The 25426-nt window shown below is 38.3% G+C and overlaps 1 pseudogene; it reads left to right on the top strand.

Annotated features, from left to right (window-relative positions):
• Nucleotides 1–25426, top strand: part of LOC149194263 (putative LRR receptor-like serine/threonine-protein kinase At1g06840) — a 141817-nt pseudogene that overhangs the window by 13363 nt on the left and 103028 nt on the right.

Here is a 25426-nt window from a genome sequence, read left to right on the forward strand (position 1 = left end):
GATCAAGATACATATGCAAAATCATGGATGACAGGTTCACCAAAGAGGTTAGGAAAGAATGGAGGGGGCTTGGAAGGAAGGGAGTCATCCTTTGTCAAGTGTTGATGTTAAAGCTCCCACTCACATTCTTCATGAATGACAGCGCATGTTGGTTGTTCAACACCAACTCCGTTAGTGGGTTGTTCCTCATTCACAAAAAGTGAAGAGTCCGGAATGGATGAACATAAGAAAACATCATCTGGAGGAACACCTGAGTGTGAAGACGGAGGTCAAAGAAAATAATGCATATGAGAACTCGAAGGGCTCACAACCAAATCTACACAAAAATTGAGTGGAGTGATGTTTGGAGTGTGTGAAGTATGAACAGGTGTGTGAGCATGATCCTCAACATTGCTAGGTAGTGGTGGAGCTGTTGAATGAGAGGGAGACAGACAGTCAGTTGAGACAATGCCTACTCCCACATGAGATTGCGCAGTTCCATCAGTGAAGAATGTTGAGCAAGGTTTGATATCAAGCTTCCTCTTGGGAAGGGTATATTTCTTAAGGCAATACTCGAACTAGTCCCAAAGATAAGAAAACTTCATCTGGCTCCTAGGAGCTTGAAATTGCAAGTCACGGAAATGCTGCCAAAAATCAATAACGGATTCATGTAGAGCCCTCCGTTGTTGTAATAGTTTCTGGTCAAGATGATCTGGATCAAAATGATAGATCATGTCTTCAATAAGATCACAAAGGTGCTCAAATTACTACATGGTGTCAGCTAGTAGGCTTAGCACCCAATGAAATGGAGATTCATGAAGTGTGTATGCAAGTAGCAAACTAGCCAGTTCGTTAGAAAACTCATCTTCGTCATGAATCATGGAAAGAAAGTTATGTAAGTTCTCAGGCCAAGCCACTTCGATTTCACCATCATACATGTGAGTGGACAAGTGACCAAACAGCTTCCTCGAGATGGAGACATCTTCACTATTCAAAAAACACCTCAAAGGAAGCAGAGCGCGAGAATCCATGAAAGATATACAAAGGTTCAAAACTGAATGAGAGGACACTGCTTCTCATTCAGGCCCTCCTTCTAGCGCAAGAAATGATGATAGTGTTGGACCTACCAACATGTCAAGGGGATCTCCCGGGTAAGAAGTCCCAATTAGACCTCATACAGTTTGGTGTAGGAGTCCCAATAGTGGGTCATAAGGTAATGCCTTGATCGCGATGTAACATAGAGGCAAGTAAGATAACTCTATCAGTAGCAACGGTGTGACCGCTGCAGTGAGTCAAGGAAGGTGTATGAGAGGTTCTAACACATAAGGGTGAGAAAAGGGGGCAGGTGAGTTCCAAGTTGAAAGAGATCAGTCTCAACTCGGCTAGGAACACACAACACAAAAGGACATACAAATCTTCCGGCGAAGAAGTCCACTTGGATGCGGTAGTCACAACATGAAAGGTAAGGTAACATGTACATCAATGATGGATCAGTCCGAACGAGTGAAATGGTTGTTATAGTAAGGTTCATGTCAAAGGTTTTTCTGATGTCTCGTAGAGTAGTAGACACGGACGATGACAACATTAACAACATATACAACACATTTGCAACAAGATTGATATAATTTCACGTGAATCAGTTCATACACAAATGCGTAAGTTAAACAAAATATATCATTAAGGCAACCGGAGCAGTCCAACTACAATAAAAACATATGCATAAAAATGTGTTGGCTCTTATTATCTAAAATGTAAGTTCCAATCATACAATACATCCATGTAAACCTGCTAGCCCCATCAGCAAAATGTTGCAACCACATCCGCCTACTCCTCCAAAGAGATGCACTAGCTCTGTGTAGTGGAGAAGCCAAGGTGCATTACAATACTATCCAAGCTTTCTTCAAGATAGTCTTAATAGAAGCTTGGTTGACCAAAAGCCTATACAATGAGCTATGAGGGACTATTTATAGAAAAGGGTGGGGTGATCCTTGACATTCCTCTTTATGTCCATTCAACTACCCTCATGACTCTTCACCTACTCTATGAATGTTACATCCACTCTTGACAGTTGACTTACACTTGACATGGCTCAACATTAGACTTAGAAATTTCAACATGATGGTACTTGAAGCCTTTGACATATCCTTAGGCATGGAGTCTTGAGGTGGTTTTGAATGGTCAACAATAACAAAAAAACATAAATCCCCACCACCAAGGGATTATTACATCAAAAATCATCATCCAACCTTAGGAAAATGTTAGATCGCCATCAAATAATGTGAACTATCCCCTCTCCCCCCTCTAAATCAAACTTATTAAAAAGTACATCAATGAGGGTACTAACCTCATCAAACACATTCCACCTTGGTGATGTCTAGCAAATGCTAAATCATTATATCACCTAGGGAAATACCACGAAAACAACATGCATCATACTACCATATAAACATCATAAGAGAAGGGGACATAACGAGGTGCTAACCCATAAAATCATCAAGTATGCCGCCCATCATACATCTAAAACATGAGGACCATGTAGAACACCCGCTCGTAGTGACACCAACATCATACATTAACCTACCAAGTCACTAGGAAACATTGATAGCATGATGAAACATCTACCTCCTAACACCATCATCATCTCCAAGATAAACAAGTAACCCTAACTACATCATAATAAGATAACATGCTTCAAGATACCAACAAATATAACCAATGGGTGATAAAGAGGGCAAGCACATGTGAGATGAGCACCAAGTAGCAAGCACAATCATCCAACCATTGAGAAGTGAGATTCCACCAGAACAGATCTCCATCAAATATTCTGATTTCATGAAGAGAAGGGGCTCCATGAACATGCATCCCGCCAAGTCAGTCCAAAAGCTTCTAGGAACCATTAGAAAATCTCCATCAATGTGATGAAACTCACTATGTAGAACCTCTTATTACATACAATATGAGGTGTAACACTAACACCTACTACACAATAAACATACTTGGTTTCTTAGGTCATATTCAAATGCAACTCAAGCATATATTTGATTATTTAGAAGAATTGCATAGTTATTGTTTATTGATTCAGGATTTCCCTTCTATATTGATTTCTAACCAGCCATATCTCTAATGGTCATTAGTGTGCACACTTGTCTAATCTGTGATGACTTTTATATGCAGGAGCTTAAGAAATTGTAGCTTACAGGGAACGATACCAGACTTTAGTGTCATACCTGCTCTTGGCTATTTGTAAGTTGAGCAATGCATTTCAACAAAAACCTTTAAGATGCACTTTTAACCTCCATTAAATATGTTCAACTTTTCTTTTTCTGAACTGCCTTTCAAATTAGTGATATATCCAATCTAAGATATCAAACTTAGGTTGGTGTTTTATGTTTCAAGCAGTTAAATTGTTTTAAGCTAAATGTCCTTGTTTATTTTGCAGAGATATGAGTCATAATGGGTTGACAGGTTCTATTCCATCAAATAAGCTTTCCTCAAACATTACTACCATGTAAGAATGATCAGATTCAAATTTACACATGTTTTTTGGGACAAATATCTTAAGGTCCAGTCATGAATCTGACATAAGAAATGCCTCTTAGATATATTTCCACATATTTACAATCCTGATTTGCATCCTTATAAATTTTCAATCTATTATGGTTTGTTGTCTTGCAGTGATCTATCATATAATAAACTTAATGGATCGATACCGTCAAGCTTTGCAGGCTTGCCTTTACTCCAAAAATTGTAAGAACCCTTTGTACTGGCAATAAAGTGGCTTCGGTAAACCATGCGTCTCTTCTTTTGTATTACATTGACACTAATATGAACACTTAAGTCGTAACCCTGGCATCATGAAAATTTCTGTAGCAAAATGAGATCACGAAATATTGTTGTTACTTGACAAATAAGGGGTATACAAAGGAGAGAAAGAAAGTGATCTTATACTGATTCATTTTTGAGGTTTACGTGACTTTTACACCAAAATTTTGTTCAACTTGACAAATAAAAATAAAATATGGATAAGTAGGGGGTTTTCCCTTGTGAAAGGAAAAATAAATTCAAAGAGAATGCACTGAGACAATTATAGCTTTAGGTCCTTTCTCAAGACAATTACTGGATATGGAGCACTAATCATGTACTTATTTTTTTTTTTTTTCTCTTACAGATCACTTGATAACAATCAGTTGACTGGTTCTGCTCCATCTGACATTGGCTTGAGTATCTCTTTCAATTCGACTGCAAGACTATTTCTGTAAGTTTTTTTATTAATATAAAGTTTTATGTAGTTACTGGTCAGAAAATTTAGCAATTCTTTTCTATGCATGCATATTTCAATCATTGATATTTTTATGTAACATATTGCTTTGCTGGTTGTAAATTAGGTGTTTAAATCTAAATCACTAATCATGCTGGTTGAACATTTTCAGGGACTTTCAAAACAATGATCTTTCCAATATAACTTATATAAATAATTTAACCAATCAACCTCCAAATATTACGTAAGAATATTTTGGTCTTTCCTTGTTCTTTTTCAGTTATTTCTTTCCTTTAGATTGAAGCCTTTATAGAGCATCCATGATATATATATATATTTTGTGCCCTTGCCATAGATATGAGAAATTTAGAATATATGTACCTTCTAATTTGGAAGAGAAAATAGCCAATGTCGGGAACTGGAGAATGGAAGAAAAAAAGGCCGTTTGTTATTGTGACAACCTAATGTATCTTGTTAGATTTACTTTTAGATCCTCAGCTAATGCCATTATGGATTACCAACGACGAAAACATCCTGCTCTACATTCTGCTTTATTACTGGACGTATTAGAACTAAGTATTCAACATAGAACATTGGTTTTTATTTTCTTCCTATCATGTGAATATGTGTTTCCCTTGATGAAATGGCAGGCTGCACGGGAACCCTGTCTGCAATCAAACAAATATAATTGATATATCTAAGCTTTGCGGTACTGAGAATGGCAGTGAAGATTCTGGTGGAAGCTCCAATAACAGCAATGCTATATGCAATGTAAATTCATGTGCACCTCCCTACTATGAAAATGTTCCAGACACCGACTGTTTTTGTGCAGCTCCCATTGAAGTAGGATACCGTCTGAAGAGTCCTGGTCTCACCTATTTCCCTCCATATATTAAGATGTTTGAACAGTATATCACATCTGGGTTGGAACTGCAGTTATATCAGGTATCCGTAGATACATATAGTTGGGTGCCAGGTCCTAGACTGGCAATGAACCTAAAGATTTTTCCTCCTATAAATCAAACAGTCAGAGAACTAAACAAAAGTGAGATTCTACGGATACGAAATTTATTTGCTGGACGGAAAATTTTTGATAGTGATATTTTCGGGCCATATGAATGGATCAATATTACACTCGAGGGACCATATCAAACTGGTATGCCTTTCAACTTGAACCCTTCTGCATTTCTTTTCATTTCTGTTTTCTCCCTTTTCTGTTTGTGAGTATTATTCACCAATATGGAAGGCAAACAATAAAATTGTAGTGACCTGATATTTTTAACAGACTTCTTTTGTACTATGATGAAATCAACTTCAATTTTTTAACTTCCTGAAAATCCAAATGGGCTAGAAAATTTGAAGATCCATCTAAATCTGATTTGCCACTTAACTATTCGATGGAGATCATGTAAAAGGATCATAAATATAATAGGTGAGCCGAAAGTAAACCCTAGGGTTGATAGTTTACAAAAATGCTAGATAAAAGAGCTCAAATGTGAGATTCATCTCTCTATTACTGCCATCCTTGTGTACTTATCCAAATCTTCACAATTCACAAGAATTATCTCACAAATTATCACTTGTTGGATTTTCAATAGGGACTTATTCAATCACACGTTTCTGTCCACATGTAAAACTTTTCACCATATTCCCCAAAACAGGATAACTTTTACATGTTAGCTTGATTCTATTACCTTTCTTGATTTAACAGTCTGTATATGAGCATCATTTTAAATGGAGCTTTAACTTCTTTCTTTGCTCCTTATTGCATCATCTGTTACACTGATTTTTGTAATAAATTTACTAGGTTATATTGTTCCAAGGATCCGTTGTCTTGTTCAATCTATATCCTACATCTGAAATGGCAAATGTTGCACTGATTTGAGTGAACGGTTGTTTTCCTACCAAGAGCATCATGCAATCTTCCAAATTATATAGTTCAGTTAAAAGTTCTTCTTCTTTAAGGGAATGATACGTTCCAAGCTTCTAGCAACGTTCAGCTTCAAACAAGCTTAAGGCCTGTAATCAGGTGCAAAATAACCTCAAAATCAAGATCATTTACAAGTCAATTCACTCAACTTGCATGTTTTAGATGCTAAACATCAATATGTTGAGTAAGAAGGATGGTCAAGCCTGAAGAGCTGAAAGATGGAAAGGAAGAATAATTTAGCCCAAGGGCAAAGAAAGTAGAGGTTGACTAAACCTACTTCTAGTTACTTAGAGGATGCTTAATACAAGATTTTTCTCAAACAATCGTCAAATTCCACTATCCTTTCTTATTCACATTTTTATTGCTTCATTGTTTTATATGTTGGCTTCTGGGGTTACTCCCAAGTGTTTATGCCATGCTTGGGGGTGCTTCATGTGTTAAAATTGGCAATTAGGGCCAAACTCCATGTGGGTCATCTTATTTATGGCAACTGATATTTTCTTGGATCCCTCTCATCGAGAGGTGTAGGATTGATCTAAAGACCATGTGATTCTGATAAGTAGTCATAGAGTTATGAATTTATTTGTGTTATAAGACAATTCGTCAAGGTTGGCCAACAACTAAATAACACCCACATGTGCTCAACATTTTTGTATAAAAAGAAGTGATTTGATTGTCATTTCTACACACACTTCACTCTTGATTTCTCTCCACTTGTTTTGGGTTTTAGTGGAAGAGAGATCAAGGAGTGGAAGCCCTAGACATTGGAGGAAAGGAGGCTGCCCTAGCCACAACAAAGAAGACAGGCCAACAAAGCTATGGAAGGGATCTATGTTGACCTAGAGGAGCTCATGGAAGAAGTTTAATGTAGCTACGGAGGAGGCCTTAACAAGCCATAGCCACAGTCCTAATGCAGCCCTAATGTTGCCCTAAATTTGCCCTAACTGCAGGTCTGCCCAACCCTAACCGCAGGTCTGCCCAGCCCTAACCACAGGTCTGTTCAAGCCCTAGATGTAGGTCTATTGAGGTGTCTTGGGTGTAAGAAAGGGCAACATATGATGCTACAAGAAGAGGCCAAGGCAGCGAAGGAGTTAAGGTTTGGTTCAAGGCTAATCGAGTTGTTGTTAGAGGGCTAAGGCGCTGAGCTTGGAGGCCGCGTCGAAGAAGTGTGATCACAGGTTTGTTTGGGGCAGCGCAAAGGTAAGGGAAGCTTGTTTTGAGTGGGTTGTAGGTGACAGTGTGGGCTGTGGTAGGTCGCAGTCCTAACCACCTCAAAACAGGGAAAGCGTGGAGAGGTTGAGGGCTCAAACATTCCTAGAACAACATCTTGCTAGGGGAGGAGTCTCATGAGGGTGTGCTGCAGTTTTCCTGAGGGTTGTTCAAGGACTGTGTGAGGATTTTAGGGCTGCCCTAGTGCCCTAACTGGAACAACCACAAATAACAGTATACAAGCATATTTGGAGCAAAACTTGTATGGTGTGTTAGTAGCTAGATACATGGGACAACAAGGTCACTTGGTGGAGAAAGCAATAGGACAACAATCAATCACATGGTGCAGCAAAGCTACAATGGGACAACAACAATACCATAGTGCTGCAAACTCATTAGGACAGCAGCAAGGTAAAACATGCCAAATGGGACAACTAGGCAATGGTGCATGTTGGAGCATAGCAAACGGGACAATAGTATGCCAGCCATGGAATGGAAATATCATTAACAGTGGGACAACAGTATGCCAACCATGGAATGGCAATATCACTAACAGTGGGACAATAGTATGCCACATGGGACATGAGTAGCTAGTATGGTGCAGCTATGGCACATGGTGTTGATTTGGGGTAGCATCGGATGTGCTCTAGCCATGAAAATTGGTGGAGAGGCTAAAGCGCATGAGATCTCCAATACTCAGAAATGGTCTAGGCAGATTCTAAACAATCAGGGAGATATTAAAATAATTAATATTTTAATGGAGTCCCTATGTCTAAACTTAGGGAAAATAAAATATTAATGTGAATTAATATAAAATTGTGTTAAAAGGGTCCAAAAGTCATGGATCAAGCAAGATTTAATCTTAGCTGTTGATTACAGACTTAATCTCGGCTGTTGATTTGTCAACGAGGAAATTATAAGAGGAGGCTTGAGGGTCACTTTGAGAACACGCTGAGGGAGACCAGTCAGTTCAATTTCTGGAGTGGGGTTAGCTGAGAAATTCGAACTAGTGGTCTGGTGAGTAGTTAGGAGGCAGCAAGTATGGAACGGAGAGACGGGATCAAGCACTGGAGACTAGCGCTGAGGCAAGAGAGGCTAACGTAGGGCATTTCAGGCAGATGTAGAGGCAGCAGGAGACTTCGCAGTCACTCGAGGGCTTGTGTGGTTGACACAAGGAGGCCCAGGGCTGACACATTCAAGTAGGGGCTGACACAGAGTGTCTAGGAGCCACGTAGAGGTCAACCAAGCTGACGCTGGGACTAGGAGAAGTGCTGGAGAATTTTTCTCTCTATGGGTAAGCCAGTTTGGCACCCTATTGTGCTGAAGAATGGCTGAATAATAAAATCCTCCCTTGTTGCACTGGTTTTCCCACATTGGGTCTTTCGAGGGATTGTTGTCCAAAATATCTGTGTCAATGTGTTGATTCTTGTACATGTGTATGTTTCTGTATTACAGTGTGATATCTGCAGTAGAATTTATTTTAATGTTTATTGAAGGAATGTCATAAATAACTTATTAAAGAATAAGTAGGAAAAGTAAATTAGATGTTGCAATGATAGAATATTCACAGATGGGACAACTGTGGCAGCATGGTGCAGCAATGACACATGGGACAACAATGGCAGCATAAGGTGCAGCGTTATGATGTGTGCAACATGGTTATGAGGTCCAACATAGTGATGATGAGTGCAGCATGGTGCAACACGGTGAGGTGAAACATGATGATGAGGAGTAGCACAATGATAGTTGCATCATGGTGATGTAGTCACCTGGGAGAATCAGTTGAAGCAGCGTGTCTTCAACTGAGTTCAACTACTTAATGTATCATCTACTTAGAGATGATCTATGCTCTTATTTAGATAAGTAAAAATGTTGACTTTTGTTGTATATGTACTATCTCTCTCTCTCTCTCTCTCTCTCTCTCTCTCTCATGAACTATTGAAGAACATATAAGAAGAATTGATCAAGGGTTTTGCTACATTGGTGTTTGTCCCTGGCTACCGCCACATCTCGTGTCCTCTTATATTGCCTTGTATTTTGCGATCTATGTTTATGTTCTATTTTCAATTTACTTTAATGCTGATGTGATTTCTAATCTGGAAAAGATATTGAGCTAACTATGAAAATTGAAATAAATTGCTCTAAGCATAGAACATACCTCAATTTAACATGGTATCAGAGCTGAGGTGAAGACAAAGCCCAAGAAAGAGTGAAAGAGCAATCACCGAAGACATTTGGGAAAGGACAAAAGGCTCAATGGGTTCCTCATCCCTCTTTAAATTCACCAAGGGTGAAGTCGAAGCAGAGAACATTATCAGAATGGCTCAATGGAAGCTTCTGATGGCCTACCTAAAAGAACACTTCATTGGGAAGTCCGGATCTAAGGGTGGAAGGAAAGGAAGATGCCTTCTTTGTAATAAGTCTGGCCATTATGCGAAGGAGTGTAAGAATGGTAGGGACACATCACTTGATGATAACAATCATTCCAGGAACATCTCCAATGATCAGAGGAATGACAGGTAATGCAGGTAATCAAGGAGATAGCCAACTCTTCAAAGAAAGCAAGGAACCCTAGGTATGAAGAATCAAATGTTGTTTCTAATAAGATAAAGAAGATCTTGTATTGGTCCTCTCCTTCAGATTCTTTGGGAATCTGGCTTATTGATTGTAGTGCTTCAAGGCACTTCATTGGATAGAAGGGTGCTCTCTCTAATTTGGTAGAGACAGAAACAATCATGGGATTATACTTGGAGTTGATGCCACCTATCTCGGAAAGGGTGTAGGGAATGTTACCACTCAATTGTATGACGGTAACTCGATTCATTTACAAGAATATATTTTATGTAGCTGATCGAAAGAAGAACCTGGTGTTCATTTCGGCAATGGAAGTTAAAGGTTTCAGGGTGGCATTCATCGATGGAAAGATACGTGTTTGAAAATGGCATTTTCAAAGATGCTTTTACTCATGGGTTCAGGGTCGGCAATTTGTATCAAGTTGCAGGATGGTCCATTAGGGATCATGTCAATTGACTTATCTCATCTCTAGCACCAGAGGTCTACTTATTATAGGACCCTACCAGATGTGAGTTAGATGGTGACTGGGATGCTTGAATTCAAGAGCATGATGGTACATTTTTGAGATGTACCAAAGGAAAATCTTACAAGGGGACCATTCCCCTCATGTAGCAGGTCCATAGGTTTGGAACAACCCAAGGGGTTTGAGATTCATGATTGGGAATCTAATGTATGCAGATGGAAGGAAGCCCTCTATGGCTTGAAGCTAACACCCTGGGCTTAATATGAGAGGATTGATAGCTATCTGATGAAGTTGAGATTCACTAGGAGTGAAGCTGATCCAAACCATTCCTTGAAGGTTGTGGATGATAGACCTCTCATACTTGCACCTTATGAGGAGGAACTCTTTTTGACAATTTTAGACCCTCTCATTTGCAAAAGTAAGAGGGAGTTGGATTCCAGATTCGAAATGGTGAATTGCAAGCCAGTGACTACCTCGATGGAGCTTAACTTTCAGAAGTTATGTGGTAGTGATGCCAGACCAGATTTGGGAAATGCCTCTGAGTTTCATAAACTCATTCACATTGATGTTCTTGGTGAACTTCCGTCCAGATTCTAGGAGGAGAGCATTAGTAGGGTTCCCTTTATATTCACATTTCATCTTATGAAGCTTCACCTCTTCATCATATAAATGGGACAATACTTCATTAGAATTACATTCCCTTACTAATCCACTGCATGACATACTATATTCATCCAATATTTCTTTTGTAATTTGGAGGCTTTCAGGATCCAACTCTTCGTCATCCTCAGAGGAGATGTCTTTCTCTTCATTGCTATTCACACCAAATTCCATAGCTGGTATTTGCTCATCATCCTCATTTTCTTGGTCATCCTGGCCATCCAAATCCTCATCTAGTAATGAGCCATATTTTTCCTTGATCTTGTGAGACAAGGAATTAAATACACCAATATAACATGAAACCTCCAAGAAGAGATAATCTTTGGGCCCTTCTTCATACTCCTTCCTTATGCTATTGAGGTTTGACCAGCTCTTGTTATAAAAATTGAGTATGAAGTCGTCGTTCTTGTGCTCTATCAAATGATCACAAAGCGCAGACTACGAATCCAATATTTCCCATAGGTCTTTTTCTTCTTTGGGGCTAATGTTGTGGATACTTTCTTTAACCATTTTTCATTATCCCTCATATAATGTGAAAATGGAGTCGTCAGGGTGAATTAAAAATTCCCTCCTGCTTCACCCTACAAGCATTGACTTTGAATTTCAATGAGGAACTAGGACTTTGTTCCTCCAAATGATATATCAATAATGTCATATGGGTAACAAAGCACACGTTTCGTGTCCCCGACAACGACGCCGAAATGTTACTGCTCAAACTAGCAAGGTACCTAAGGGGAATCCCTAAAGGGAAAATGCTAGGCTAAGGGCAACAAATGGAGTCTTAGCCCACTGTCACCTCAGCTAAGGCTCCCTTATATTTACGGATTTTCACGGATGGGAGGAGACTCGGTATGTGTGGAGTCACTAATGAAGGATAACTCAATGGATATAAGTGACCCGAATAATCCTTTCCCAGAATTTGAAGGATGAATATTGCTTGCTTTGTAAGCAAGGTACTAGGTAATCTAGGGAAAGGAAGAGAGGATATTGAGGGTGAGGAACTAGGACTTCGTTCCTCCAATGGAGTTGCCAAATGATATATCAATAATGTCGTATGGGGAATAAAGCATATGTTTCATGTCCCCGACAACGACGCTAAAATGTTACCGCTCAAACTAGCAAGGGACCCAAGGGGAATATCTAAAGGGCAAATGCTAGGCTAAGGGCAACAAATGGAGTCTTAGCCCACTATCATCTCAGCTAAAGCTCCCTTATATTTACAGATTTTCACCGATGGGAGGAGACCCAGTATGTGTGAAGTCACTAATGAAGGATAAGTCAATGGATATAAGCGTAATCATTTCCCAGAATTTGAAGGATGAAGATTGCTTGCTTTGAATGCAAGGTAATAGGTAAACTAGGGAAATGAAGAGAGGATTTTGAGGGTTAGGTTTATGGGATAATACTTGTAAAGGAGTTTCCCAATCCTAAAATCCTTGTTATAATTGGTAACCAGGATGATTTTTAAAAATTGGTCTTTCAAAGGAGAGGGACCACACGGGTCCAAGTGGACCCAGTCTAGGGTATGAGGAAGGAATGTAGAAACCAATGATATTCTTACCCTAGACAAGGTGGAGAGAGGATCAGAGAAAATATAATTACTCAAAGATGTCAGTTTGACCCTCGGAAGTGCTAGCCTTGGGGATGGTAGGGCAAGTTTGATCTTGGAACTAGGGCTTGGATTTTCTCCCACTTCCACCGTCGGAATGTCTTCAAATTCTAATGTTTTAAAAAATGACTGAATCAAATCTGAAATGGCCGAGTTGATCCGAGTCGTTGGGATTTTTTGTGACCCGACAGAAAAAATGGAACGGGAGGTCGATTCACGATTGACTCGGCCGAGTCAGTCATGAATCGGTCAACTTGACCGGTTCTGCAATAACTTGGCCGAGTCAATGAATGCGGCCTGTAACCCCAAAAAAATGAGATTTTTCATATTTAAAAAAAATTGATTGTTAGCCGAGTGTTGGGGACTCCAAGGTGTTTTCTAAATTAGTTAAATGCTATTCGGGGTCCATTCCCCTCTCCTAGTATTGATATGTTATTCAAATTTCATGGTAATGTTAAATTCTAAAAGTAAAAGTGACATTCTCCTTAATCTTCATTTTCATCATTTTACTTAAATTTTTAACATTACCATGAAATGACTCAGGATGTTTGAGAGTGGTTCCAGCCTCATTGGATTTCATATGGAGACAATATAATTTTAGGTTTCATTCAAAATCTAGTAGACTTATCAGTTTTTCAGGATTTCAGGATTGGAGGATTGCAATGTTTCTATTGAATTTTGTCATGTATTAGGGTATGGAACTCGTATTTAATCAAGAGCACCAATCCCTCTATGTACGTTGATGTTAGTGACATTGGTTGTCGAACTCTTCTGGGATTTGCTCCCAAACCAGGAGCTTCTGAAAATGGCGTTCCCACTCCCGTTTTCGCTCTCGCTTCCCACTTTCGCTCCTGCTCCCAAGTACTGAGCCAGATGATGTTGGAAACTCTAGCAGTAACCAGTAGTACTTGCCACAGACATTTGTTGTAGAGGCCACTTATAGCCTCGTTGGTTATGTGTTTTTGTTTTGATCTCTATATCATCATCTTGTATGTGTTGGACAATGCACTAGGTGCCATTTTGATATAATGGATATATTCATGAGCCTATTTTGATCATATGTTGTCTTCCATCTAAATTCTAATGATGTGTGTTTGGAAACATGAATGAAAATATTTAAAATGATACATTGTTTTTATAAAAAATACATATTTAATGTATTTTTTACAACGACCGAGTAACTGAAATCGAGTCGGTTGAGTCGATACCGAGTCGGAGTTGACCCTCAGCCGAGTCAGAGTCGGAGTCAGAGTTTTAAAACATTGCTTCAAATATGGAGGAGGGCTAGAGAAAGGCCAATGCAGGAAACCCTAGGAGATCAAATTTTTTCAATGGCTAGCTTGTTAGGAAATTGATGCCCTAGGCACCCCAATGTGGTTAGACTTCGAAGAAGGTGAAAGAATAAGAGTTTTGGTGACCACCCTTGGTAGATCAACTCCTTAATCCTTGGGAGAATGGAATCTATGTTGATTATGTGTAATATTTCTTGGTTCTTAGTCAAGGAGGCCTCAAAATTACTTCGCAAACCATCTAGGTAAAGTGAGAGCAATCTTGTAGCTTTTATACTTCAAATGCACAAGAGGAATGGCTTATCAAGGTCAAATTTTACCCCTAGGATATTTTGCTCACAATATATGGCCCATACAATGGAGAGATTGTTATAATAGAGATAATTCCACAATATTAAGCAATAATTTGCATGCAACAATTAACCCTAAAACAACGAAAATCCCAATCCATCATATATGAAAAAAGTAACAAGAATAACCTCAAAATTTTGTACTTACTTGCAGTAGAGTATATACAACCATTCATAAATGACAATAGAGAATCTCCAAGAGAAGATAGACCAATAATCATACATCAAAATTCATCTATAAATGCTCCAATTCATCCTCCAGAAAAAGTGCGAAATTCTCAAAAGAAGAGAGAGACTCAATCCAACATGATGATGAGAAATGATCTCACCTCACTTGTATTTATACACATCTTAGGAGTTCGAATTAGCCTCCTTGGCCTACATAAGCCCCAAAATAAAATAATGTGCTAATAATACAACTTTTGGTGATAAACCCACCAAACTAGCTCATAAATGAAAAAGTAAACCTCTCAAGAGGTCAAATAATAATCTTTGCATGTCGTAGGGCCCTATAAGGGGCTTAATGAGGTCCATGGGTGTCACAATGAAGAATAGGACCCTCAAAAGCAGTGGACAAGGGGTTGGTCCCTTGTAATAATCTATGGCACACCAAATGACAAGTGGGGGCACACAAATGTCCTCATGGGTCTCCAAACAAATCGAAGATGCCTGTGGGTCGCCTGCAAGGGCTAGGATGATAGTGTAGGTGATGCCACATCATCATAAAAGTCCTGGATCATCTGCCAAAAGGATGGTGTATATTTGGGGCCAACTGGGCATGATAGGTTAGGTGCATCCTCCTAGTCCAATAAGTGAACAACGAGCAATTTTTAAATGGTTGTGGGGATCCATGGAGTGCAATTTGCTATTGTGGAGGCCCATCGCTCTCAACACTCACCCTACATGTGCCAATGTAGCTCTCTGGAGGATTAGGACCCGTATAGGGAGACCAAACCTAAATGGAAACCATCTACAATCCTGCATAAGATCCAATGCGTCCCCTAGCCCTCTAGTACAACACATCATTAGAGAAATCGAGTAAATGAGCTTACCTAATCATGCACCACAGGTGGGGACTACATAATGACCTGTCGTTCCATAATGGGTTTCAGGGTGTGGCAATGTTTCCTAAACTCCAAATGGGGTTAACTAAGTGCCCTATTATGTGGTTTCTACCTCTAAAGGGGATAATATAGTCAAGGTACATCCATCAAAAGGTGGTGTCATGTGACAGATAGGTGAATGAAGTAGGGGATGAGAAGGGGTTTCCCTGGTTCACATGTTGGGGTACAAGGGTAGCTAATAAGAGGGAAGCCCACACTTGGGTTTATAATGTGTAGGAGGGAGAAATCGTGGTACTTGAGGTGCCCTGACCTTGATTTTTCCACCGTTTTTTATATGCCTTTTTCCTTTTTATGATGTTCTTTTATTAACTTCTCGGGGCTTAAGGGGGTAGAGCATGATGTTTAAGATATAGTAGTGAATTCCCCCTTTTAAGGTGGGGCGGTTCATCGCCCACCAATGGTTGGGACAATCATGGTTTCTTATATGATGAAGAAGGATCATAGAACCTATAGGAACCAAGGTGATGGCCATGATGATGGAGTAGAGCTCATGTATTGGCTTTTGCTCCCGTGCTAAATGCTTTTGTCCCTATTATCTTTTGTATTTTGTGGTACTTTTCCTATTGAATGTGGGCATATATGTGTTTAAGTTTCAGCTGCATCTACCTTCGGGTTCATTCCAGGCCATGACCGAAGGTTTGGGCAGGGGGAAGGGGCGAGCTCACCCTAAGTGGACCCGATTTAGGGATGTGGACCCATGTTGGAGAAATGATGGATGGGGTAATAACAAATGGCAAGGGGGAAATATAAGCAAATAAGGAAGTGGGACCTTGCAACCAAAATTGGGGTTTCCCGTGAAATACCATCCTTGAAACCAAATAGTTAGTAAAAGAGATCCCATGGGACTAGAATCCAAGGTTAATTCCTAAAAGGGGTCTAGGGGATAGGAGCGCAGACCTAGCCCATCCTTTGCACCAAATTCCTGTGAAAATTCCTACACTGAAGGAACCCCTACTGCAAAAAAATATTAATATACTTCACCTACTTGATTTTAATTTACATTCATCAAGTTTTTCTTTTGAATGATGAAGCAAATTACTTCTGTAGCCTACACTAATTAAATATTTGATCTCATGAAACAAAAAACAGAGCAAAGAAAAAGATGCATAAGACACACTTATTTTTGGACACATTGGTCCCCAGAAAAGCCCAATGTGGGAAAACCGGTGCAACAATTCTGAGGGTTGATTATTATGCAGGAGAAATATCTAAATACAAATTGAGGATGCTCATCTAGCAATCCTTTACAGAGAAAATAATGGCGGAAAATCAGAGTGATTTTTACCTCACTTCACCCAATAGAATTCTGGCTGATCCAGCACAAGGCTGGCTAACCCCCGCTACTTCTGCACTGGCCCTATGTAGGCCCTGTTCCATCCTTTTAGGCTTTGTGTCACCTCTTCTGCCCTCTGCGTCAGCTTTCCCGGTTGTTTCGGTAGTTCCCATATGTTTCGGCTGTTATGGCTTTTGCGTGATAGACAACTTCTCTGCTCTGCGCTGGCCCTTTTGCTCTGCGTCAGAGCTGCGTGGGTCTAGATTGGCCTAATGTCATCTCTCCCAGCTACTACGCTGCCTCTCTACAATCTCTCTCCGCCTCTCTATCAGTGTTCTCTGCAAAGTCCTTCTCCCAGATTCTCACTGCCCCTCTGCTGTTGAATGATCACTTAGTTCGAATTTCTCAGCTTCCCAGCCCCAGAAATCGAACTCCAGATCAATTCATTCTCACCGTGTGTGTTTCCAAATGAACCCCAAGCCTCCATTTTATACTTTTCCTATTGAGTCTTCAACAGCTGAGATTAAGTCTCTAATCAATGGCTAAGATTAAAACTTGAGTTGATTTGCCTTCTAAATCATTCTCACCCATATTTTGATTAATGCTTATTAATATTTAATTTCCCTAAGTTTAGACTTAGGAATTTCATTAAAAATATTAACTATTTTAATAAAATACAATCCGGGTGGAATTTCACCAAACGGTTTCTGGGTTATTTAGAACTCATTTGTCTTAGGCTTTAGCCTCTCCACCAATTTCAAGGCGAGAGCACTTCTGATGCTACCAAAAACTAACAATCCTCCCATTAATCCATGCCTAGAATTGTCCATGATAAGCAAACTACAATACTCAATTTCAAAATGACAATGCATACTTTTAGATTCTGGAGGCCCATCTTCAAACATACGATCATGGCAGATGGGAGGGGACCACATCGCTGACTCAAGTGGTGGAGAAATGGTACAATGAGCTAGCTGATGGTTGCAAGGGGCTGCTGGCTGCCAGTTAAGGACCATATTGGAGGAAAAAAATAAAATCTCCTAGGGATATCACCACGGAATGGTGGGTAACAGGCTTCACCTTAGTTGTGTTAGAAAATATTTCACATATTATTGTAATTTCTTTGAGCCTTGTTGTTGACCAGCGTTCTGTTCTGAAGATTCTAGGGTTTACCCTGGGTCCCATGTTTGAAATGAGGAGAAATACTTGGTGGTTTTACTTGGGCTTTATAACTGGAAGAGAATGTCTATATGTATTTATATATTATTCTATCTCCTTGAAAATTTGGGAGGGTGCGCTAGCTATTGTGGATACACATCCACTTCATTCCCCCCATTCTGGAAACTCATGGAACATAGATTATTATGGTTATTTCATGCCTCCAAACTTTAAAATCGATCATTTTACAAGATGGTTCTTGTTTTTGTAGTCAAAAAGATGTGCTTCTTTGTTTCTCATACGTTTAAGAGAAAATATAGTTTAGGAAGGGATTCATCTATATGTATGAACCTACAACTCTGGTTTTGATGTATTGTTGTTTGTTACAGTGGAACTTGGTATTTAAAATCCATTATTTCCTCTTACTGTTCATAGTGAAAGTCACCTAGTTTTCAAGATTTGTTCTTGTTTTTGTAGTTGAACAGATGTGCTTGTTCGCATCCTTTGAAGTGAAGGTATAATATAAGAAAGGGATTCATTTACATGTATGAAGCTGGAAATATGGTTCTGATGTATTGTTATTTGTTACAGTGGAACTGGGTACTGGTGGATCTGGCTTGAGTAAGCGTGCTCTTGCAGGAATTTTGATTGGGACTATATTTGGTACAGCCATTGTTTCTATGATTATTCTGGCTTTGATTTTCAAGCGGCATGCAAAATATAGTAAAGTTGCTTCCAGAAAAAAAAAATTGCTTGGTAGATTAGTTGCTCCATAATAACTCCTTTTTTCATAGGAAGGTATATGGGTATAGATGTATATGAAGCTAGCTCTAGCACTTGTCATGCATGCCAAAAATTGCAATCTAACTATAATCTTCTATTTGCTACATATGCATCTAAGTCCTACCTCAATAAATATTGCAGTGATCAGCAAAAAGAAGGACATGATGTCATCCTAATTGTTTGCCTTGAAGCTATGAAAATCAATTTTATTTATGTTGCGTTTCTCCTCTTATGTATAGTTACAAACTCTCTCAAACAATTGGATTGTTGTTTCATATAAATCCATTTTTCATATTCATAAATTGAAAAGATGCTACCTAGAATGAATATTTTTCTAACAGAGACATGATATGGTTGAATTTAACCAATTTATCATCCTAGCTTTGATGGCAATCTTAAGTATGGTTGTCTATTCCCATTACAGCAAAAAAGCGAGTCAAAGTAGCAGGTGTCAAAGATTTTGATTTTGAGGAGATGTCATTAGCTACAAATAATTTTAGTGCTTCTATGCAAATTGGACAAGGTGGCTATCGTATGGTTTACAAAGGCATTTTGAATGATGGTACAATAGTAGCTATAAAGCGTGCCCAAGAGGGATCTTTGCAAGGAGAAAGAGAATTCTCGAATGAAATAGAGTTGTTATCTCGAGTGCACCATCAGAACCTTGTTTCACTTTTAGGCTACTGTGATGATCAAGGCGAGCAGGTGCATGAATTGTGGTTCATAGTCTGTTAAGTTTGTTTCCTTTTTGCTTTTGTACGAAATGAATAGAGTGCTATCTATAGGAGGTTTTAAGTTTGTTTTACGAGCAACATTCCACTTTATTATTTTTGTTAGTGGTGAAAACAAATGAATGGGTTTGCCTAGTAAATAATATTTCGTTGTGATTTATAAACATGTTTTTCATGTTATATTTCGAGGTCATGAAAAATTGAAGATCATTCTTCTAATGATGAACATTGTTAGGAACAAAATCTAGAGGATCGTGATTTTAGATTTCTAAAGGGAACTCTTTGTAAATGTTGCATTCATGAATCATAATGTAGTTCCATGGACCTTACATATTCATTATATAGATGCTATACAAAATTAAAGCAAAGGAAAAGGGAATTAGGACAGTATATTCATTATAATCATCATCATTTCATAGACAAGTTAGAGATCCTTTTATCCCTATATACAAGGAATATAAATTATGATTTCCATAGGACGGGAATGATGGTCAGTTTCATGACACTATAGTTATATTCAGCAACAATATGAGTACTTTCTATTCTCCAAAAAAACGAAGAAAAACTTGGAAAAAGATGACGCTTTTCGTATGCTTCCAATAAGATAGATCTAGATAATAGGTGGATTTGATGGACTCTTTGTTGCACCTAAGATAATGGTTGAAGCCCACTAATTTTGTGAGGGTTATTCAAATTTCACATGGCATAAATTTCTGATCAAGGTTGGTCAATATAATGGTAGGCTGACTGATTGAGGATTTAGGCACCCTAGAAATTTTTGAAACCAGGATTCTACAACCATTTTATGTGATCATCGCAGCCCTCTTCTTTAGCTGTGGATCCAAAGAAAAATATACTTCAAAATTTTTGTGAGTCTAAGGCAGGCTTTAAACTTGTAAGAGTTGAACTTCCTTGTTCTTGTATTAGTGTTTCTGCATTGTTTTTTTGTTTCTCACTTACACTGAAAATTAAATTGTCAATTAAATTCTATATTTTCGGGGCTTGCGTGAAATGTAAATATTCACAAAATGAGCACTATATTGTGGATTTGGGCAAAAATCAACCAGAAGATTTACGTCATTTTATACATCCAGAATGATTCCTAGAGTGGAAAGGGCTTGAAAAATCTATTTAAGTATTTGTATACATTAACTGCAGTGAATTAATTGACATGGGTAAGAACTTGCATTTATATTCACCAAGAAGACTCCATCATACATATGATATGCAAAAAATTTTTGAACTAGGACAACTAATGCAACTTCAAAAATTTCACTTCACAAGGAGGTTTCTCAGATATTAACCCTATCAATTTTCAGCCTTAGAGCTGATCTGAATTATACATAAAATTGTAGAAACAACATACAATAATTCACTCCACAACCCCAATCACCAAGAAAATCCAAGATAAAGGATGCTAATCTTATGGCACAAAGTTTCAGCCTTCTAGGGCAATCTTATAGTGCATAAACTAGATCTGAAATTTACTTCTATGACAACAATTATGACAGCAGTAAAGTCTATCTTGTGTTCTTCAATATCATTGCTAAAACCCTTAACCATTCCTCCTTAACAGATGTCGACTCAGTGAGACATCAAGATTACAAAACCATGAAGACAATGGTCAGTGAAATTCAATTATGTACAAGACAATTTTGGATAGCTGAAAACTTTATATATATCCATCCTCCAAAAACTAGTATCACAATAGCAAGACTCCTCGGCTCAAAGCAATATATCTCCCTTCTCCTTCAGGGGGGTGAAGTGACCATAGAACTGAGTCAATGCCTTCTGAGGCAGCCCAAGAGAATAAGTGCTAGGGTATGTCAGCCCATCTAGAGGGAAGATGGAATATTGCCTTATTGGCTTAGCAGGGCTTGGCTTAGCTTAGTGAGCTGGCTGGTTCCTGTACACTACCGTGAAGCAGAACTACTTACCACTTAGAGCATTAGTCAGCTAGAGGGAGAATGCAATCTATGTTTGTGAGTAAACGAAGCCAATTGCTTGAACAACTACTGCCTATCCATACGTGATAGTAATAGATCTAGTTGTTCAGGATCCAGCTCGGTATTCCGTTGTATATCCAGTTTTGACACAAGATCGAGCCTATGGTTGAAGATCCAGTTTAGCGTTCCATTGCAGATCACATACCAGTATCAGATAAACATAAAGTAGTCATCAACACCATTCAACAGTGCACAATAACAAAGACATTGCACAGATATTTTTTAGGTGGAAACCATTCCGGGAGAAAAACCATCGAACCCTTCTTAATATTTGTCTTCCATAATTTACATCAACTAGGAAGCTTCAACTTCCAAGATTTTCAGCTCCAACTAAAAGAGGCTCCAATCCCCTAGTTTGTCAACTCTAATTGGAAGGACGCTCCAATGTCGTGGTTTACAAGCTCCAACCTAAAGGATGCTCCAACACCCTGTTTACTAACTCTGACTGGAAGGTGACTCCAATGCCTTGTGTAGGCTCCAACCTGCCCTAGCACCACCCTGCCACCCTAAAGTGTTCTCAAGATTTGACCTGAAAGAGACTCCACTCTCCTTCCTTGCACACCCTGCAACCTTAAGAAAGAAGATAAACGGGTAGGATAGCTCACATTGAATATGTTGCTCAACCACTGCTTCAACAATATCATTGTCACAATACTTCATAAATAGCATTGTTGTGACCAATGTGCCATAAGTTTGTTCTATGCCCAACCTTAAGTTGTCTCAACTTTTTCTACAAGACCAGAGAAAATCTCTACTATCTCAAACCCTAGATTCTCTGATAAAAAATATGCATGTAAACCACAATTATCCCTGCAATATTAGTGTCACAACTAGAAAGCACTATCGTCAACTAATTCTACCAAGGCCCGTCTCTTAGCTTTGATCTCAATGCTTCTTATGGTTTTTAATTTGGATCAGTAATGCTCTAAAAAATTCATAAGATCCATATGGACCCATACAATAAAATTAAAAGTTCTACATAAAGCCCCTTCTAGAATCCATTATACAATTTGAACGAATCCCATTGCTAGTGCTACAAAATGCCCCTGTTAAATAATGGGGCAGCTTTGGGAATAATTTTCCTTGAGAAACCCATTAAACACCAAAGGTGAAATTCAAAATTGATAAAGAAATTATTATTATTTGGCACAAATTTTATTTGCACATATAGAAAAAATTTGAATTTAAATTTTAAGTTTCTTGCCGAAGTTCAAGGTTGGCTTCAAAAGGATTCATGTCAACTTCCTCCAAGGGTCGTGACCCTTCATATAAACAAATATATATATCCCATTGAGTAGATCTTCAAAAGGTACTTTAGATGGTGGAGATTGGTCTGAGATTTTCGGATGAGTCTAAGGTTTCACAAGTCTTCTCTTTCGCTCTTGGTATGGCACAGGTCTTTTGATTTTGGCATGACTATAACTTTTCACCTAGTTCTTTAGTAAGATGTTGGTTAGTAGCAATAAAGCATAGAGATTTTATTCAAGTCGAAATGGCTTCAAGACGTACTGAAAAATGTGGGTCCCTTGGAAAAGGGATGTACTTTAGACTTGGCGGTATGTACTACTATTATAAATATTTACAGAATTTCTCTTGGGACTTATGATCTAATCATAGGAATGGATTCGCTGGAATCTCATTGGGTTGTTTTGTATTTTTATGTCAAGGTTCTACATTTTATCGATGATGTAGGATAGTTTTTGGTTCTTCGTGGGAAGAAGAGACCCATGTCATAGAGATTCAATTCAGCTCAACAGATGAAGTGCAATTTAAATAAGGGTTGCTAAATTTTTGTAGTTACAACTTTGAATGAAGGGGATCAATTATCTTTGGAATCATATATGGTTTTGTCAGTGTTCTTTTATTTTTTTCCTAATGAGCACCGAGGACTACCACCAAAGTAGGAAATTGCTTTTTCTATTGAACTTAGATTTGGTAAAACCCCATTTCCAAGGCTCCTTTTTGCATGACTACACATGAGCTACGCGAAATACAAGTGCAACTTCAAGAATCACTGAATTTGGTCATGATAAGTTCTAGTGTTTCTCCTTGGGGCACACCAATTATTTTGTGACAAAGAAGGACAGATTCTATGTTTGTGTGTATTATTTATAGGCAGTTGAACCTAGATTGATAGTCATTTGTGTTGAATTTTCTACTAGGATGTATAGTAGAACCAATATTTTGATTTGATAATTACTTCCTAATGATTTCCAATCAATTTATCTTATGCCACGTATATCATTGAGCAATTATACGTTGAAAATCTCAACAATAATGCAGTGAAAACAATAGTATCATAAAGAGAAAACCATGCACAATAGAAGCAATAAATTTACCTTGGGAAAAACCAACCTTGGAAAAAAACCCAACAACTTTTATTCTTAGGAGACATTATTCTTCAGCAAGGTTTACAATTCTAAAATTGTCCAGAAAATTTGTGCCAAAAATCCAAGTCCAAGCTTCAATCAAATTTGTCCTCTATTTGCTCCCATGTGTGGCTAATATAGAAGAGAGATGATGATGACTGAGTGATCAAATAAAGTGTCACATCATATATATATATATATATATATATATATATATATATATATATATATATATACAAGTTGAATGGGCGCATTTACCTCAAGAGACACACCCTTTCATGGTGGAGATAACTTGTCCTTTTTCAGCTTACATGAAACCAAAAAAATAAAATTTATGTTTATTTTAATTTCATATATTTTCTAGGATGACTATGAGGCCTCTTGGCATGTGGAATCAATATTATCATAATGGAATTGGTGACCGAACCAAAAAAGCTTGTCAACCGGGCCGATTGGAACCAGTAAAAAACCAGTTTACCAAAAACGCATAAAATATTGGTATTTTAAAGAAAAACATATATATTCATGTGCATCCATATGAATCCAAACCACTTATACACAAATATGCAAAAGTTCTCATTTACATAGCATGTAAGGGTGCACATAACCAAAGTAGCATAGAGTGCAATCCATCTCTAAACTAAAAATACATCAAAAAATCGGCTCTAGATGGCCTCTAAAATCCAACAAAAAATCATGCTACAACAAATGCCTACATATCATCAAAATCATTGCCTATATTGGGGTCTTCGTCATCAATATAACCATTTAGGCATTAAAATAAGATAGAAAAAACATAGCATGTCATGTCAAGATTTTGTTTGAGTGATGGGTACATTTTTAGTAGAGTCATGATAGAGGAGTTCGAAAACCAATGCCACTAACATCAAAGTACATAGAGGGATTGGTGCTCTTTATTAAATACTAGTTCCATACTCTCATACATGAAAAAATCCAATGGAAAAGTTGCAATCCCACCAATTTTGAAGGGCCTGAAAAATTGCTTAGTCTGCTAGATTTTGAGTGAAATATAAACTTCTACTTTCTGCATATGAAATCCAATGAGGTTGGAACCACTCTCAAACATCCTGAGCCATTTCATGTTAATGTTAAACTTTAAGTAAAATGATTCACCTTTATCTTTTATTTTTATCCTTTTACTTTAAGAATTTTACATTACCAATTCTTAACATTACCATGAGTTGCATAGAAATACTAGGGCCATGGGCTTGATTATTAGGCTAGCCTAGGGGAAAATTAGAAGTGGGCCAACCAACTAAAAAAATAAAAAATAAATAAAAAAACCATTTTTTTCCGCTGGCCTGCATGGGTACAAACTGCACGAAACCGGTCTTGAATCGACCGGTTCGGTATCCAAACGACCTATTCTGGTTCAACTGGTCTTAGGCCAAAAACGGCTTGACTGATCAATTCCACTGATTCTAATAACATTGGCGGGAATAACTCCCGATACTACACAAAAAATCAACACTCCCCTTAGTAAGGGATGTATTCTCCTTGGCTCCAACATATTTCCCCTTAGCTGAAATTTATTCTTGAAAAGTCCATGAGCATGCCATGATGATGTATGTCTATAAATGAATCCATCTTGGAATGGGCAATGTAAATTTTCATGTGCACGTTTATAGATCAATCCATCC

The sequence above is a fragment of the Pinus tabuliformis genome, chromosome 2_2, assembly GCF_031772625.1.
Source record: "Pinus tabuliformis cultivar Carrire ecotype Pingquan chromosome 2_2, CPIR1, whole genome shotgun sequence".
Classification (NCBI taxonomy): domain Eukaryota; kingdom Viridiplantae; phylum Streptophyta; class Pinopsida; order Pinales; family Pinaceae; genus Pinus; species Pinus tabuliformis.